An 18,228-nucleotide genomic window follows, 5' to 3' on the forward strand; every position below is an offset into this window, starting at 1 on the left:
ATTTTAATAATTTTTTCCAATAAGGCAAATAAAACTGACAAGCAAGTCCGCTTTTCTCTCCACTCCTGAGGCAGATAAGAATTGAGTGTTTAATCAGTCATGGTTTTTAACTAGACTATAAATTCTAGGAGCCATAATAACTCTGTCTTATTCCCCTTCACACTGTATACTTACTGGCACTCCTGCATAAACACTGCAGTAAGTTTTTTCAAAAAAAGATATTAGAAAGTGAATACTGAAAATTAAAAGCGTTACAGAAGTACACATCCAGAGGAACTATATAAATGGCCTTCAAAGTCCAAGTATGAACAAAAGCCAATCTAGTAAAGCATTTAATAAAATGGTTAACATTTGGGATAAGGCATTCAATAATGGTTCATTGTGAAGTATTCACATATTCAAAATAAAGAACTCTGGAGCTAAAAAGTCGTATTCAAGTAGTTTAGTTCTTTAATTTATGTGCACATATTTTTGTTTAGACAGTTCTTAATTCTGAATATTTAATTTTAATTGAAGTCTTCAGTATTGCATTTTTCTTTAATTAACCAAGTGTTGATGATATTGAAATGTCTACCTCAGGCACTATACCTGGTCTGTATGGTTCCTTTTTCTCTTTTTGACACCATCTGTTCCTTCCACTGCCTTAGTTTCATCATCCACAGCTTCCCGCTCAGGACTAGATTCTGATTTTCCATCACAATCCATAAGTTCTCCTTCTGGAAAAAGTAAATATATACACAAAACTGGAAAAACCTATCAAATATATAATCCCTACATAATGGGGAATAAAAAGTAGGGTTGTTGCTGAGCCATTTTAATTGTACATCCCTGTTGGTAGGGAAAGTATGAAAGGAGATAGAAGCAGCCCCAAATGGTTGTAGAAATTGTGCTGCTTAGTGCAGTGTTCCCATGAAATAAAACATAATCAGAGAAGGCGAACACAGAACTCAGAGTTCTGTTAAGTGCAATCCATTTGCACTTAACAAATTCACTTGTTTTTAATTATGTCTTCAGGTCCAGGTCTCTAGACTAGAACTCTCTTCTGAGCTTCAACCACAGCTATAATTGAATATTACCTAGTTACTGAAAACTGTATATCCAAAATGAACTATTAATTTAAAATAAACTTTCTCCTTTTTCCCATGTTACCTATCATCATTAAAAGGCATGGAAATGTAACCTGGAGAAGACAGAGGCCTGGAAGACCACCTTAATCATTCCTAATCTCTTTCCTCCTACAACCAAGACTCCTCAATACCTCTGAAATGCATTTTATCACTCTCTACTACCATCTTAGTCCAACCTCAGATGACTCACTATTAATACAATATGCTCCTATCTAGTTCCCCACCTCAAAGCTTACCTCTCTCCAATCAATTCTTTAAATTACTGCATAAATGATCTTTCTATAAATATGTATCAATTTTCTGCTTAAAATCCTTTCATGTCTTCCCAAATGCCCTCAAAATAAACTTCAAATTGCAAGGCCCATTACAACAGTCTCTTGTAAACTTTCCAGCTTCATCTCACTCCCTCCAGTGAACTATACTCAGTTCTTTGAATGTATCAAGCTCTTTCTTCCACTATCTTCCCCAATTTCTGCCTTCTACCTAACTTATCTTTCAGGATTTATTCTAAACTTCACTGTATTAAAGAATTCCTGATATTTAGATAAGATTATGTCAAACAGTTTTATGCTTGCATGTATGAACGTCATGCTTCATTTTTATTGGTTCTTTAAAATCTGTGTCCCTGCTAGATTATATTCTCCATGAGAACAGGTACACAGATTTTCTTAGTAACAGATGTATTGTTAGTAGGATACCTAATACATGTTCAATAAATACTTCACTGAATGAGGTAAATGGAATGCTTAGAGAATGCTATTTTAGAGAATGCTATTTTAACACTGTGGTAATCAAACTTTTCCAAGTTATATATGCTTTACATTGTATTACAGGAAAAAGACATGTTTATCAAATACATTTTAAAATCAAGTTGTTAACTCCTTCAATATTCTCAGTATTAGAGATAACGTATTTCTGTAATGGCATGAACAGGGTATTTGTCTTTTCTTTTTTTATTATATTTGGTCTATATTTGAGGCCAATTCCATAACAATCTGATAATGGCTATGGACTTATGACTAAACCATGAAAAGAAAAGTTTATAGACCAGGCACTGTGGCTCATGCCCATAATCCCAGCACTTTGGGAGGTCAAAGCAGGTGGATCACTTGAGGTCAGAAGTTCCGTACCAGCTTGACCAACATAGTGAGTCTCTACTAAAAATACAAAATTATCTGGGCGTGGTGGTACACGCCTAAAATCCCAGCTATTCAGGAGGCTGAGGCAGGAGAATTGCTTGAACCCGGGAGGCGGAGGTTTCAGTGAACCGAGATCGTGCCATTGCACTCCAGCCTGAGCAACAAGAGTGAAATTTCATCTCTCAAAAAAAAAAAAAAAAAAAAGCCTGGCGCGGTGGCTCATGCCTGTAATCCCAGCACTTTGGGAGGCCAAGGTGGGCGGATCACGAGGTCAGATCGAGACCATCCTGGCTAACGCGGTGAAACCCCGTCTCTACTAAAAATACAAAAAATTAGCCAGGTGAGGTGGCTGGTGCCTGTAGTCCCAGCCACGTGGGAGGCTGAGGCAGGAGAATGGCGTGAACCCGGGAGGCAGAGCTTACAGTGAGCCGAGTTGGCACCATTGCACTCCAGCCTGGGTGACAGCGAGACTCTGTCTCAAAAAAAAAAAAAAAAAAAAGAAAGAAAGAAAGAAAAGAAAAGAAAAGAAAAAAGAAAATTACTGAAAAAAACAAACACCAAAGATGACAATACCAATTGTTTACCTTCAAATAAACCCACCTAAAAGTTAATGACAGGGAATTTTGGGTTAAGGTGGCAGACTAAATTCATACATTAAAATTACATTCTCCTGAAACCCTACTAAAAACACACTGAAATAATCTATTTTTAAAAGATAAAATCAAGCTGTGGCATGGTGGCATGCCTGTAATCCCAGCTATTTGGGAGGCTGAGGTGGGAGAAGAGAATTGCTTGAGCCCAGAAGGTTGAGGCTACAGTGAGTTATGATCACACTACTGCATTCCAGCCTGGACAACAGAGAAAGACCCAATCTCCTTAAAAAAAAAAAAAAAAAGACAATAGGAAAGGAGAAAAACAACTTAACAAAGGCAAATTCTCAGTTGAGAGCAGAAAGAACTGAAAAAAAGAATCCAGTTTATAACAATCCTCAGAAGGCTGAGAAACTAGGAAAACTGGCCACCATTGGAAATAAGTGGGAGAAAACTGAAGCAACAAGAGATTTAATTATCTGCAGAAGTTATACTCCCTACACCTGCTTCCTAGGTTTACACACTGAGAAGCTGCTACTCTCATTTGTGGGATGCAGGATTCCTGGGTGACCTTAAACGGAACAATGGGATGAAGATCGAAAATAGGACCAAGAAAATATGGGCATACTAAGTGTGGACAACCCCATTCTGCTCCCGCTGCCGGACCCCACATTTCCCCACTGAATTCTCAGAAAGCTAGCAGCAAGATCTCTAGCCTCCAAGTATGAGGTTTGAAAAGACTGTTGTGGGGAACCTGATCAGTTCAAGAAGAATATCTAAAGATACTGAAACCAGAGGGCTCACCAAATGGTCAGCACAAATCACCCCACTAAACTTACAAATCGACAAGCACCACCACATACTCAAAGCTTTCTAATCAACTACTTAATTCCTTTTTTAAAAATAAAAATACTATCTATCCAGTCTCCATCTTTAGTTCTTCACTTTTAATCATGCATGTACCATAAAGATTATCTGACAATGGTCTATAACAAGCTTGTCCAACCTGCAGCCAAGATGCTTTAAATGCAGCCCAACACAAATTCATAAACTTTCATAAAACATTATGAGACTTTTTATGAGGTTTTTTTTTTTAAAAGCTCATCAGCTATCATTAGTGTATTTTATTTGTGGCCCAAGACAACACTTCTTCCAATGTGGGCCATGGAAGCCAGAAGATCTGCAACACCCTTGATCTGTAACATAAAAGACAGAGACCTGAGAACATAAAAGACAATTTGGAATTAACAGACTAAGTAGGAAGTAAAGAAAATCTTCAAAAAGATTAAAATCCTCTGAGGGATAATATAAGATACCCTTGAGGCAAGAATAGGATGCTACAAAAGAAACATTCAAAGGGAGGAAAGAAAGCTCTTGAAATAACTGAAATAAAAACAAAACTCAGTAGAGGAAGATAAAATAAGGACATGATTGGAAAGAAGCAGAGAAAAACTGAGTATGTTTCACATCTGAAAAGCAGAATTCTGGAAAAAGAGAGGGAATTGTTATCAATAATATAGTTCAAAAACATTTCCTACCACTGAAGGATATAAGACAGCAGACTGAAAGAGGTCACTCAGTGCCTAACAAAACAGATTTTAAATGTCAAAAATAGACAAAAACAGACGTTATCCTCATGAAATTTTAGAACACTGAGGACAAAGAATTTCCTAAAATCTTAAGAGCTTCCAAGAAAACACAGGTCACATAGAAAAAACCGAGTTCTTCATATACTAGAAACTTAAAGACGGTGGATCAATTGACTAAAAATGATAAATGAAAATGTGTTTCCAACCTGGAAAAGATGAGTTAGGTAGGAAGGTAAAATAAAGACATTTTCAGAAGTATATAATGCTCAAAACTTACCTTCCACACATTCTCTGTCAGGGAGCTACGGAAGATACGTTCCACCCAAACTGAGGGAAGAAATAAAGGGAAATTCATGAAATTGCAGAAAACACATGTAACACAGGAGAAAACAGAAGATGATCTCCAGGATGATAAAGAGGAAATCCCCAAATTAATCATATGCAATGGTTTGTGGCCAAGGATAGCACTGGATCTAGTACAAAGACCACCTTTCACCTGAAACAATGCACACAAGGACAGTAAAAACCAAGAGAGCAGTTTTATTGATGAGGTTCATAGTGACACCAGTAAGCATACATGTTGAGACAAATGGCATAAAGTAGCACATACAGTGCCCTAACACAAGTGGTATCACTGTAGCTAAAGTCTCTTCTAACCAACATCTTCACAAGGGCCTTCTGATTCCCACAGGCTGAAATAAAGAAAAAGATCGTTATCGGCCAGGCACGGAGGCTCATGCCTGTAATCCCAGCACTTTGGGAGGCTGAGGTGGGTGGATCACGAGGTCAGGAGATAGAGACCATCCTGGCTAACACGGTGAAAACCCGTCTCTACTAAAAATACAAAAAATTAGCCAGGCGTGGTGGCGGGTGCCTGTAGTCCCAGCTACTCCAGAGGCTGAGGCAAGAGAATGGCATGAACTTGGGAGGCAGAGCTTGCAGTGAGCCGAGATTGCGCCACTACACTCCAGCCTGGGCGACAAAGCAAGACTCCATCAAAAGAAACGAAGAAAAGAGAAGAGAAGAGACGACAAGAGGACAGAAAGAAAAGAAAAGAAAAGAGAAAAAGACCGTTATCACCCAAATATGAGAAATTCTCCCATATATACATACTTGTATCTAGATGACTAATCTCTGGAAAGTTATAAGAAAACACTGGTTCTTTCCAAGGAAGGGATGGCCAAAAGGTAGGCTAACTTAACATTGTTCACTCTTTTTAAGACTTTTGTATTTCTTGTATCATGCACAGGTATTGCCTATTCAAAAACAAACCTACCACAGGGAAAGACTGAAAGCTTTTCTTCAATATCTGCTACAAGGCAAGGATGCCTACTCTTAACACTTATATTCAACATAGTCCTAGCCAGAGCAATCACATAAGAAAAGGAAATAAAAGGCATCAGCAGAAAAAAGGGGGTAAAATCATCCCTGTGTGCAGATGACATGATCTTGTATGTAGAACCCCCTAAAAATTCCACAGTTACTAGAATAAATGAATTCAGTCAAGTAGCAGGATACAAAATCAATATACAAAAATCAGACGTATTTCTTTATACAAATAATGATCTGAAAAAAAATCAAGAAAACATTTCCACTTAAAATAACATCAAAAAAATAAAACACTGAGGAACAATTTTAATGAAGGAAGTGAAAGCTTTATATACTAAACACTATAAAATACAGACAAAGTAAGCTGAAGACACACAGCCGGGCATGGTGGCTCACGCCTGTAATCCCAGCACTTTGGGAGGCCAAGGCGGGTAGATCACCTGAAGTCAGGAGTCCAAGACCAGCCTGGCCAACATGGCGAAACCCTGTCTCTACTAAAAATACAAAAATTGGCCAGGCGGGCGTGGTGGCAGGCACCTGTAATCCCAGCTACTTGGGGGGCTGAGGCAGCAGAATTGCTTGAACCCAGGAGGAGGCGGAGGTTGCAGTGAGCTGAGATCACACCACTGCACTTCTGCCTGGGCAACAGAGTGTGACTCTGTCTCAAAAAACAGAAAAAAACTAAAGACACAAATAAATATAACGATATCCCCAAGTTTGTGGATTGGAAGAATATTGTTAAAATGTCCATACTATCCAAAGTGATCTACAGATTCAATGCAATCCCTATCAAATTTCCAAAGGCATTTTTCATAAAAATAGAAAACACAATTCTAAAATTTGTATTAAATCATAAAAGACGCTGAATAGCCAAAAGAATCTTGAGAAAGAAAAACAAAGTAGGAGGTATCACACTACCTGATTTCAACTTATATTACAAAGTGATAGTTATCAAAACAGTATGGTACTGGCATAAAAACAGACACATGGATCAATGGAACTGAATACAGAGCCCAAAAATAAACCCAAGCATATATTATGAGCTAATTTTTGACAAGTCCAACAAGATACAATAGGGAAAAGATGGTGTCTTCAATAAGTAGTGGTAAGAAAACTAGATATCTATATGCAAAAGAATGAAACTGGACCTGATGCCTATCTTACACATCATACATAAAAAGCAACTCAAAATAGATTAAATACCTAACACTTGAAACCATAAACCTCCTTGAAGGAAATTTAGGAGAAAAATTTCTTAATATCCTCCTTGACAATGATTTTTTGGATATCCCATCAAAAGCTCAGGTAGCAAAAGCAAAAATAAGCAAGTGGGACTACATCAAGCAAATAAGCTTCTGCATAGCAGTAAAAAAAAAAAAAACAAAACAGGGGTAAAAAGGTAGCACAGGGATTAGGGGAAAATATTGGCAAACCACACATCTGATAAGGGGTTAAAATCCAAAACATATAAAGAACTCACACAACTCAGTAGCAAAAAAAAAAAAAAAAAAAAAAAAAAAACCCAAATAACTGGATTTTAAAATAGGCAAGGACCTGAATAGCCATTTTTCCAAAGTCACACTAATGGTCAAATGGTATATGAAAAGATGCTCAACATCATAATCATGAGGAAAATGAAAATTAAAACCACAGTAGATATCATCTCGTGTCTCTTAGAATGACTATTATCAAAAAGGCAAAGACATAAGTGTTGGTGAGGATGTGTAGAAAATGAAACCTTTGTACATGGTTGATAGGAATGTAAATTATTATAGCCATTATTGAAAACAGTATAGAGTTTCCTTAAAAAAAATACAACTACCATAAGATCCAACAATGCCTCTGTTGGGCATATATTCAAAGGTAATAAAATCAGCATCTGAGAGAGACATCTGCACTCCCACGTTCATGGCGGCATTACTTCCAATAGCCAAGATATGGAAACAAACTAAGTGTCCTGATGGACAATTTACTTACCCATTCAAGGACGGATGAATGGATAAAGAAATTGTGACGTTTGTATATACATATATTAAGTCCTCCCTTAATGTCATCAATAGGTTCTTGGGAACTGAGACGTTAAGCTAAATGAACATACAGCAGGTCCTCAAGTAACACTGTTTCCTTCAATCTAATTTTGGCATAATGCAAAATGAAAAAAAAATCAGTTTTGTCATACTTTTTTTCCCCTCTTAACCACAGTTTCTAAGAACTTACTGATGACAATGAGGACTTTATACAATGGAATAGTTAGCTTTAAGAAAGGAGATACTGCCATTTGTGACAACATGGATGAACCGGGAGGAAAGTATACTAAATAAAGTAAGCCAGACACAGAAAAATACTGTATGATCTCACTTAATAAGCAGAATGGGAGGCAGCGGGGTGAGAAGCTGAACGTATAGAGAGTAGAATGGTGGTTTTTAAGGGTCTGGAGGTAGGGGATGGGTGGGATGGGCAGAAGTAGGTCGGAGGGTACAAATCTGCAGTTAGGTAAGATGAATAATTCTAGAGATCAAATTAATACACAGCATGAGAACCATAGTTAATAATATTGTGTACAGAAAATTTGCTGAAAGAGATTTTAGGTGTACACACACAGAAACTATGGAAGGTGAAGGATACAGACATTTGTTTGACCATAGTAATCATTTCACTATGTATACAAAGCATGTTGTATGCCTCAGATATGTATAATAAAAAAAATGAAAAAAAAAAAAAACAAAAAACTGTATCCTACCTTCCAAAAACAGTTTCAAATGCATTATGTCTTTGGATTTAGCAAGTAATTCACCTTTGCAGGCCCACTTACATACAACATTATAAATATACCAGGTGATACATTGTACTATTCACAGCAAAAGATTGAAAGAAAGCCGGGCACGGTGGCTCACGCCTGTAATCCCAGCACTTTGGGAGGCCGAAGCAGGCAGATCACGAGGTCAGGAGATCGAGACCATCCTGACTAACATGGTGAAACCCCGTCTCTACTAAAAGTACAAAAAAATTAGGCGGGCATGGTGGCGGGCGCCTGTAGTCCCAGCTACTCAGGAGGCTGAGGCAGGAGAATGGCGTGAACCCAGGAGGCGGAGCTTGTAGTGAGCGAAGATCGTGCCACTGCACTCCAGCCTGGGTGACAGAGCAAGACTCTGTCTCAAAAAAAAAAAAAAAAAAAAGATTGAAAGACACCCAAAGGTCTATCAACAGGGGAAAGAACAGCTAAATTAAATTGCTTATATTTCCATACAAAGGAATATTTGCAGCCATAAAAAAATGAAGGACAGTAAAAAGTAGTAAGACAAAAGGAATAAAATATATATATACACACACACACAAATATATATATATATATACACACACATTTCCTTGTACATGCATAAAACACATCTGGAAGGTTACACAAGAAACCTCTGAGGTTTCTGGAGATGTAAACTGGGGGCATGAAGGCATGGGAAAGGGAGAGAGTTTACTGTTTACCTTTTTATTATTTTCCAATTTTAAATCATTTGAATGTATAACTTGTCTAAAAATCAAATTTTAAAAGTTGAGGGAATTAACATTACAGAAAGTAACAAACCTCAAGGAAGCAGCCACCTTCACCAGATGGACAGTATACCTCACTCTTCCCACGCTCTAGTAGTTACTGAATGCCACTCCCCTCCCTCCATTCAGTCTGCCCCACCTGCTGGCCTTCTAGAGCCTCAGTGCAGTCCTATTCCCACACCTCCAAACACATCCATATACTGTGATGGTCGATCTGGGACCACCAGTTGAGAGGAAATGTGTTGTGTTTCCACTCTTGAGACAAACAGAGTGTTATTTTATTGAGGTTTGGGATTTTTTTCTTGCATTAACAGGGTTTCTAGATCCCAGGAGTTGAATGAGAAAGAAGTATGCTTTTATTGCATAAGGAATTTGTTTCTGATACACCAAAGTGATGATGTATCACTTTTCTTAAAGAAGTGGTTATTAGAAGAGTTAAAAATCAATAGAAACAAAAAGTCATAAGTATTGTTCCAATACTCCAGGAACATCACAATTTGGATTCTGTAGATGTGTGTAATATAATGTGTAATATTACATTCTGACAACCTCAAGTTGAAAACTGCACAGCCGAAGATCACTTATAGTCAGTAACACTTTTCAAACTTTAATTTTAAATTCATCAAGTCTCTCCCTAATATATCATACTTTTTAATAAAGGAAACTGTCAGATACGCTATAATACAGAGGAAAACGTTTATATACTCTTTCATTATAATTTTTACACAACTTCCAAAATGAAGAAAAAGACATGGAAACATTAAGTTCAGAGAATAATTGTGGCAGACAATTCCCTCCTCCTGAAAGTTCAATTACCCCAACACAGGTATAATTTCTTACTAACTCAAAAGGAACTGAATTCACATATATAGACAAACGTGGGATTCTGTTGAGTTCTGTTGGACAGAGAACACAATTGCTCAAGCACTGGTTGGGCACTTGTATTCTAATAGCTCACGGTTACTGAGCACTCCATGTCTGGGAAGAGCCAGTGCTGGGTGCCTGGCATGCATCCTTGCACCTCATCAGCACAACTATCCTATGGGCTCATCCTGGTTAACCTATTTTATAAATGAGAACACTAGCATCAGAGAAGTTAAAAAATTTGCCTAAAAACATCCAGAGTAGGTTTCATCGTTGCCCACTACTTTATAATGCTTTCCCAAGGGTACTGAGATGTTATCAAAACATGTTAGTGAAACAGTCTAAAACATCACAAATTTTAGGTTAATAAAAAATACCCAGAAAAGGGCAGCGTTATTAGAAATCTCAGCATAAAGTAATAATAAGAACTTATGATGATTGTATTCTTTTCGTATTTTTTCTCCCATACAGGCATATGAAATACCATAAAACTTATTTTAGGGGTGTGTGTGTACATGTAGTTTCAGGATAATATAGTAATCTAAAACATTTTTAATATGGCAAAGTGTGGCAATACTAAATTTTTAAAAAGGATTTTTATTTAGCAAACAGAAAGCAAAAATGTTGTCCAAGTAACAAGCATTTATTTTATCCCTAGGAATGTACCTTTCCTTCTGCAAAGGATGTGAGATCCTGGCATGTAAATGAACATGAGGGACTAGTCATGAAAATACTGTATATTCAATTCCTTACATTCTAAAATTGTCATAGCATTTAACATCCAACACACTAACAATCTTTTTTTCATATTCAATAAAAATAAGGACAAATTCAGTAAACTCAGATGGGCTATTTTATCACGTAAATTTTAAAAAAGCAAGGGCAATTTTTCAACTGATTTTCTTTTACCCTGATACGAGTCAATAAGAAAATTTGAAATTGAAACATATCACCATTTCTCAGTGTTTACAAGTGGTAAGTCACAAGGAAAACCTTCCAAGGTCTTCTTTGTTGTTTTAAAAAGGTATTATAATCACATAATTTGGGAAACAATGTGTACTATTATCAAGAAATCTTTCATATTTTGTGAAATGGAGCACTTCCCAAATTTAAGAGACTATGGAAACCTTTTTCAGACATTTTTTAACATCCTCAGAAATGGAAATTCTTGTTAATGCTGATCTGATCAATTCCTCCAAGTATATGGACTACTTCTTTGCAAACTCCAAGCCCCCAAATCAAATTACCTGTTCAACTGTATCTGAAAATCAGTTACATACAAGCATCAGAGAGTGTTTCTCCCAGCAACATAGACCCAAAACACACTAAAAAACAAAAATTATCAAGAACATACAAAAGACATATCTTTTCATGTATTTATTTATTTTTTGAGATGGAGTCTCACTCTGTCACCAGGCTGGAGTGCAGTGGCTCGATCTTGGCTCACTGCAACCTCTGCCTCCTGGGTTCAAGCAATCCTCTGCCTCTGCCTCCCAAATAGCTGGGATTACAGGTGCCTGCCACCACGCCCAGCTAATTTTTGTATTTTTAGTAAAGACAAGGTTTCACCATGTTGGCCAGGATGGTCTTGATCTCCTGACCTCAGGTGATCCACCCACCTTGGCCTCCCAAAGTGCTGGGATTACAGGCATGAGCCACCGAGCCCGGCCACAAAAGACATACCTTTTCAAAGCCACAATTACCTCTCACCTGGACCATTGTTTCTCACTGATCTACCTGTCATAACTCTTGCACCTAATCATCTACTTATATCATAGGAGAGTGTTCCTCTTAAAATATAAATAAGATCATGGTGTTCTTCTTTTCAGGAACATTCAATGGCCTCCTATTCCATTGCTATTAAGCACAAACTACTGACACATCACCTTATGGTTGTGTGAGATATACTGAGCTGTCCTTCTTGTCCTCACATCTCTAATCTTCTCACCTTCTGACTGTCCCCTCTGCTCACTCTGTTGGTCTCCACAACACTCTTCAAACATGCTCAGCACACTCTCACCCAGAGCCTTTACACTGGCTTCCTCACTGTCTGGGATGCTCTTCTCTCAGGTAATCAAGTGGCTCACTCACTCAGCTCTTTAAAATCTGTGCTCAAATACTGCTTTCTGTTCATATGGACCCTAAACACCTGTCTGTACTTCCAATTCCTTTTTTTTTTTTTTTTTTGGAGACGGAGTCTTGCTCTGTTATCCACGCTGGAGTGCAGTGGTGCAATCTCGGCTCACTGTAACCTCCGCCTCCCAGGTTCAAGCAATTCTCCTGCCTTGGCCTCCCAAGTAGCTGTGATTACAGGTGCATGCCACTGAGCCTGGCTAATTTTTGTATTTTTAGCAGAGAACGGGTTTCACCATGTTGGCCAGTCTGGTCTCGAACTCGTGACCTCAAGTGATCTACCTACCTTGGCCTCCCAAAGTGCTGAGATTACAGGCATAAGCCACTGTGCCTGGCCAGGAAATTCCTCTTTATCAAACTTAATTTTTACCATGGGACTTGCCAAACACATTATAATTAACTGATTTTTTTTAAGAGTTGAGTTACCTAACATTAAAATATAAACTCTATGCAGAGAATTCTACCTGTTTTGTACACTGATATGATTTCCGACATTTGACATACAGTAGGTATTCAATAAATTCTATTGTCTCAAAGCCGGCTGCAGTGGCACATGCCTATAGTACCTGCTACTTGAGAGGCTGAGGCAGGAGGATCACTTGAGCCCAGGAGTTGGAAACCAGCCTGGGCAATGTAACAAGACACTGCCCCTTAAGAAAAAATAAAACAAAACAAAAAAAAACTATGAAATAAAATGTAATGGAACAGAAATAATTATCGCTTCAATTCTGAATCAGTTGAAAATAAATAACCACCCCAAAAATGAGGAAACCTACAGTAATCCTCTTTAATTCATATTGGATTTTAGGTTACTATTAAAATATTTTGCTATCTCAAGAATTCAGCAGGCTGAGCAGAGCAGATGGCTTGAGCCCAGGAGTTCAAGACCAGTCTTGGCAAAATGGCAAAACCCCATCTCTACAAAAAAATACAAAAATTAGCCAGGCGTGGTGGCCCGCATCCATGGTCCCAGCTACTCAGGAGGCTGAGGTAGGAGGGTCGCATGAACCCAGTAGGCAGAGGTTGTAGTAAGCCAAGATCATGCCACTGCACTCTAACCTGGGCAACAGAGCAAGACCCTGCCTCCCAACCAAAAAAAAAAAAAAAAAAGAATTCAACTAGAAAAACCTTATATTTACTTTGATTAAGAAAATGTTTATAAACCAATACTTTATGATGCACACTGGTGAATATGAAGTTATACCTGAAGTAATATTAAATGACAGCTTTTCCATTTCTAGAATGTATGCATCAACTACCTTCACTTAAACATGGTATTATCCAAGCTCACAGTATCTGAGAAGGTTTGTGTCGTTATCTAGCAAACTAAAGTCAAGCCCTCTGTATTTCCCCACCTGTGATCTTCAAAGATATGGTGCCCCTTGAGATTTCTGTAAGGTAGGTCTGTTCTAAAACGTGTGAAAGGAAGAGAACCTGAAAAGGCAAGGTCTAAGAAGATCACTCATTTGGAGATGGCAAGGGTCACATCGGGGTTATCTAAGTCAGTGTGATTTACCCTTTGGTAAATCATACACATATTTCAAAAGTTACTTTATATGCTGTAATTCTTGCACACATATTTCATGGAAAATAAGTTAGTATTACCTCGACTATCATCCATATCACCATCCCTTGAATGTTCTGATTGGATGTCTGGAGGGGTCTGAAGGATGGCCACGCTATTCTGATTTATAATCTTCAATTTCAGTTTTGGTTTTGACAGTTTTCTTCTTGGAACTGCAACTGTGAGGCTCTGTAACTGAGTCATCCCTGATTCAGTCAAACACACACCATCCTGGGTATAAGTCTTGGGTGGGTCTAAAATTACAAAATCCCAAGAATACAAATCTAAACTTTCATTTTAAATTTGACTGATTACTGATTACTGATACCCATGTCAAGGGAATGTGACTGTAGTTCTAGAAAGCAATTACGTATCTATGAAATGCATGAAAAATTAACTTCATGAAACCCAATAAAAACAAGGAAAAATAGGTCAAACTTCCTTGGATTATAGGCAGAAATGTTACATGTTTTTAAAAAAATGGTCTTCCTGGGCAGGGTGCGGGGGCTCATGCCTGTAATCCCAGCACTCTGGGAGGCCGAGGCGGCAGACAGATCACGAGGTCAGGAGATCGAGACCATCCTGGCTAACACAGTGAAACCCTGTCTCTTCTAAAAATACAAAAAATTAGCCGGGCGTGGTGGCGGACACCTGTAATCCCAGCTATGCGGGAGGCAGAGGCAGGAGAATCGCTTGAACCCGGGAGGTGGAGGTTTCAGTGAGCCGAGATCGTGCCACTGCACTCCAGCCTGGGTGACAGGGCGAGACTCCGTCTCAAAAAGTCTTCCTGGCATTTCTATTTTCATGTCCCAATAAAAAGAGTTAGAAGCACTGCAAAGAAATGCAATGCTCAGCTAATCCACTGTGAGCTTTTTCCTGGAAAAGATCAAAAGGCAGGGATCTATTTACACAAGAAAAGAGAGAATACTCCAGAAGCTCATCTGGAAAAATCAGAGTATCAACATAATTACTAATAGGGAGAAGTAATAAATAAGTACAAATCCTGCAGATTTAATTTTAAATGTACAAAACTGTTGTTCCTTAGAACAATTCCTGTACTATCCAAATGTTTTTGTATCAGGTGCTATTAAATACAAGTATTCAAAAGAATGACTGTTTAATAAGAATATCATATTAATCACCATACTAGGCTTATTAATTATTTTAAAAAATTAAGAGATTGAATTAATTCTAAAAGAAATCTGCTTGCTAACTAGGCCGTATTTTCTGCTAACTGATAATTAAGCACAGTAATATATCAATGAAACCAAAGTAAGTATGGCATTAATGGTTATTCTAAGAGCTGTTATTTTTGTTGCCAACTTGCTGAAATTTATAGGAATACTGGCCCAGTAAAGCTGGATGACATTTTATATATCATTGTGGAAATGATTACCAACATTATGGAATTTGGATAGAACACCCACATGATTGAAGCAGATTTTACAAGTGATAAGCCAATTATGTAAAAATTAAGCAAAGTAAATTAATTAAATTAAGTAAAGCATTTCAAATTTTACCTAGCTCTTTTACTTTTGTGACAATTTGTGCTACAGGTGAAGATCCACAGCAGTCTGAGGAAGGCACTGAAATGAAAAAAAAAAAATCCAGGTAATTCTTTTCAGAAAAGGTAAAGTGTATTTACATACTTATATATGATTAAATTTTCTGTTTCTATACTCATTTTATTAAAATAAATGTTTGAACACTAAAGTTAAAAGCACTTTTTAAAGCAACAACAAAACAAGAAGTGATGAAGGAAATACTCAAGTCATGGAGGAAAACCTGGCTAAGAAAGAATCAACACACTGGATTTTGACATATTGTCAACAACTACAAGATCATGTTCCTTGGAAGCAAAATTATAGTTTACATCTAAAGTATGTGCTTTTTATTGTTTCATGTAAATTGTTTTATAACAAGTTGTGATAAGTCATGCATAACCAACAATAATATTTTTCATAAAATACTTGTCAAAGTAAGTTTCACAAAGATAAAATAGAGTAGAGCTAAGCTAATTCATTGGTTATGGACAGTAAGGTGCAAATGAGTGGTACAGGAGTGCAGACTCACAGTTTAAATTATTCTCTTACCATTAGACGCAGGCATATAGGGTCGGCACATGTTACAATCAAAACCAATGTCTGCTACATTTTCCACTTCTTCCTCAGTATTTAAGTTCTGACGAACTGCATGCATCCATCCAAAAAGACCATATTTGTACATTTTTTTAAAAAAATGGAATATACTGAGAACTGCTACCTTTTAAACCTGTAACACTGAGTCTTCAAACTTAAAAGCCCTAAGCCTCACATGCTCCTCCTACCTTGCCCTTTTCTCCTAACTATCCCTATTAACAGAAAAACTTTCATAGAGCTAAGGAGGAAATAAAAAGGAATGAGAACAACTATTAGAGAGGAAGCAAAGCACATTACATAAGGAAGCTAATTATTTTATAATCATATATTAAATATTTCAAAGACAGCAAGGAAGCTAGTTAGGGCAAACACAAAGGTATTCAGAAAACTGCAAATGGCAGTGATAGGATATATGGGCTCCAGGCAATGCATCTAACTTGAAGTAGACATATCTCATGGAAAGCGATGTTGAATGGTAATTGGGAAATAAAGTAAAAAGTTGTCTTGCAATGGAACAGATAATTAGTAGCCAGAGTCCCAAGAATACTGTACTACTGATAAAATAATACTATCAATATATGTTCACTGCTTAACTTCTGAAGAGTACAACAATATACCAATGAAAGCAAAGAAACATTCTTGATTTTGAAATTCCACATAATTATGTAGGGAGGGCAGAAGGTGCTATCTAATACCTAGATATCTAGTATCTAGAGCTTTAAGAGAAAGTGGTTTAAGGAGAACAGAAAGTGTTAGATATTTTTTATAATCTATTAAAAGATTCAGAAACCCTTCATAAGAAACGGCATAGATGAAGGCAATAATTCTCCATCTAATTTCAAGGGATTCCTAAACCCTCAAAAAGGCCTAAATTAAAAATCTTTAGTCTTGGGTGGACACAGTGGCTCATGCCTATAATCATAAAACTTTGGGAGGCTGAGGTGGGTGGATCACAAGGTCAAAAGATGGAGACCATCCTGGCCAACATGGTGAAACCGTCTCTACTAAAAATACAAAAATTAGCTGGGCGTGGTGGCATGCACCTGTAGTCCCAGCTACTCCGGAGGCTGAGGCAGGAGAATCGCCTGAACCCAGGAGGCAGAGGTGGAGTTTGCAGTGAGCCAAGATAGCGCCCTTGCACTCCAGCCTGGCGACAGAGCAAGACTCTGTCTCTAAATTTAAAAACAAAACAAAACAAAACTTTAGTCTGGAGTTGAGAATTCAAAACAGGAAATCAATTCTGTAAGTTCCTAGGTGACTAAAAATCTACAAGGCAAAAAGTTCCATACCTAAAACTTGTGATTAAGGAAAAGCTATTTTCCAGTTTTTTTTTGCTACATTTCAAAGAGAAAAGCTTTAAAAAGATGAAAAAATAGCACAATACCTATCACATTGTCTACATTGCAGAATAAGATCTTTCTCTATAGTTTCAATAGCAGACTGGACAGGAAGATAAGCTTGCACAAGGAGCGCACTGTGTGTAATTGTTCTGCCATTCACATCTTAGAGCTGCAGATGTTGCTCCACAGTGTCTGCACCAAACACACCTGAAATCCAAATCCCCCCGAAAAGTCTCAATTTTATTTTCTTAGTTATTCAGTTACTGTAATTCAGGAAGCTACATACGAACATAATGGGGCAAATGATTTAATGTGTATGTGAAAATTTTTCTGATTAGTGGTATCTATCATAGAATATGTGTATTATTCAATTAAATAGGTATGGCTAATTTTTAAAAACTAAAGTGGTATGAGAAAGCTCTGAACTTGAAAGACTGACAAGGCAAACAAACCCTAGAGAACCATTTGCACTTCCAGCCTCGTTTGGGAACTGTCTGCAATGGAGGGTCTAGGCACTAGGTATGATAACTTATGTCACAATCATCACACAGCAGGAGTCTTCCTGGGTCAGTTGCCTTCCCACAGGCCTCACACACAGTGCACTCAAGACACCTCCAACCTTTGCTAAGAACCACTTTAGTGATCTGTGAAAGAAACAACCAATCCATGTGATTTATGCATTAACCTAACATAATCAAATATATTATATAAATTAATATGGTGCTTATGTACCTAGAAGCAGAAAGGGGCAATCAACTAACATTTATTGAGCACCTACGGAGGCCCAATACTGGGTTGGGCATGTTCATACACGCTTTTAGGAGCCTACTGAGGAGAATAATAGAAAATGGCACATATTTTAATGCCTTTTT

General features: G+C 37.5%; 1 pseudogene; it reads right to left on the reverse strand.

Moving 5' to 3' along the window:
* Positions 1-18,228, reverse strand: part of LOC115933287 (histone-lysine N-methyltransferase 2C-like) — a 46,212-nt pseudogene that overhangs the window by 11,202 nt on the left and 16,782 nt on the right.

Source organism: Gorilla gorilla, chromosome Y (assembly GCF_029281585.2).
Source record: "Gorilla gorilla gorilla isolate KB3781 chromosome Y, NHGRI_mGorGor1-v2.1_pri, whole genome shotgun sequence".
NCBI classification, from domain to species: domain Eukaryota; kingdom Metazoa; phylum Chordata; class Mammalia; order Primates; family Hominidae; genus Gorilla; species Gorilla gorilla.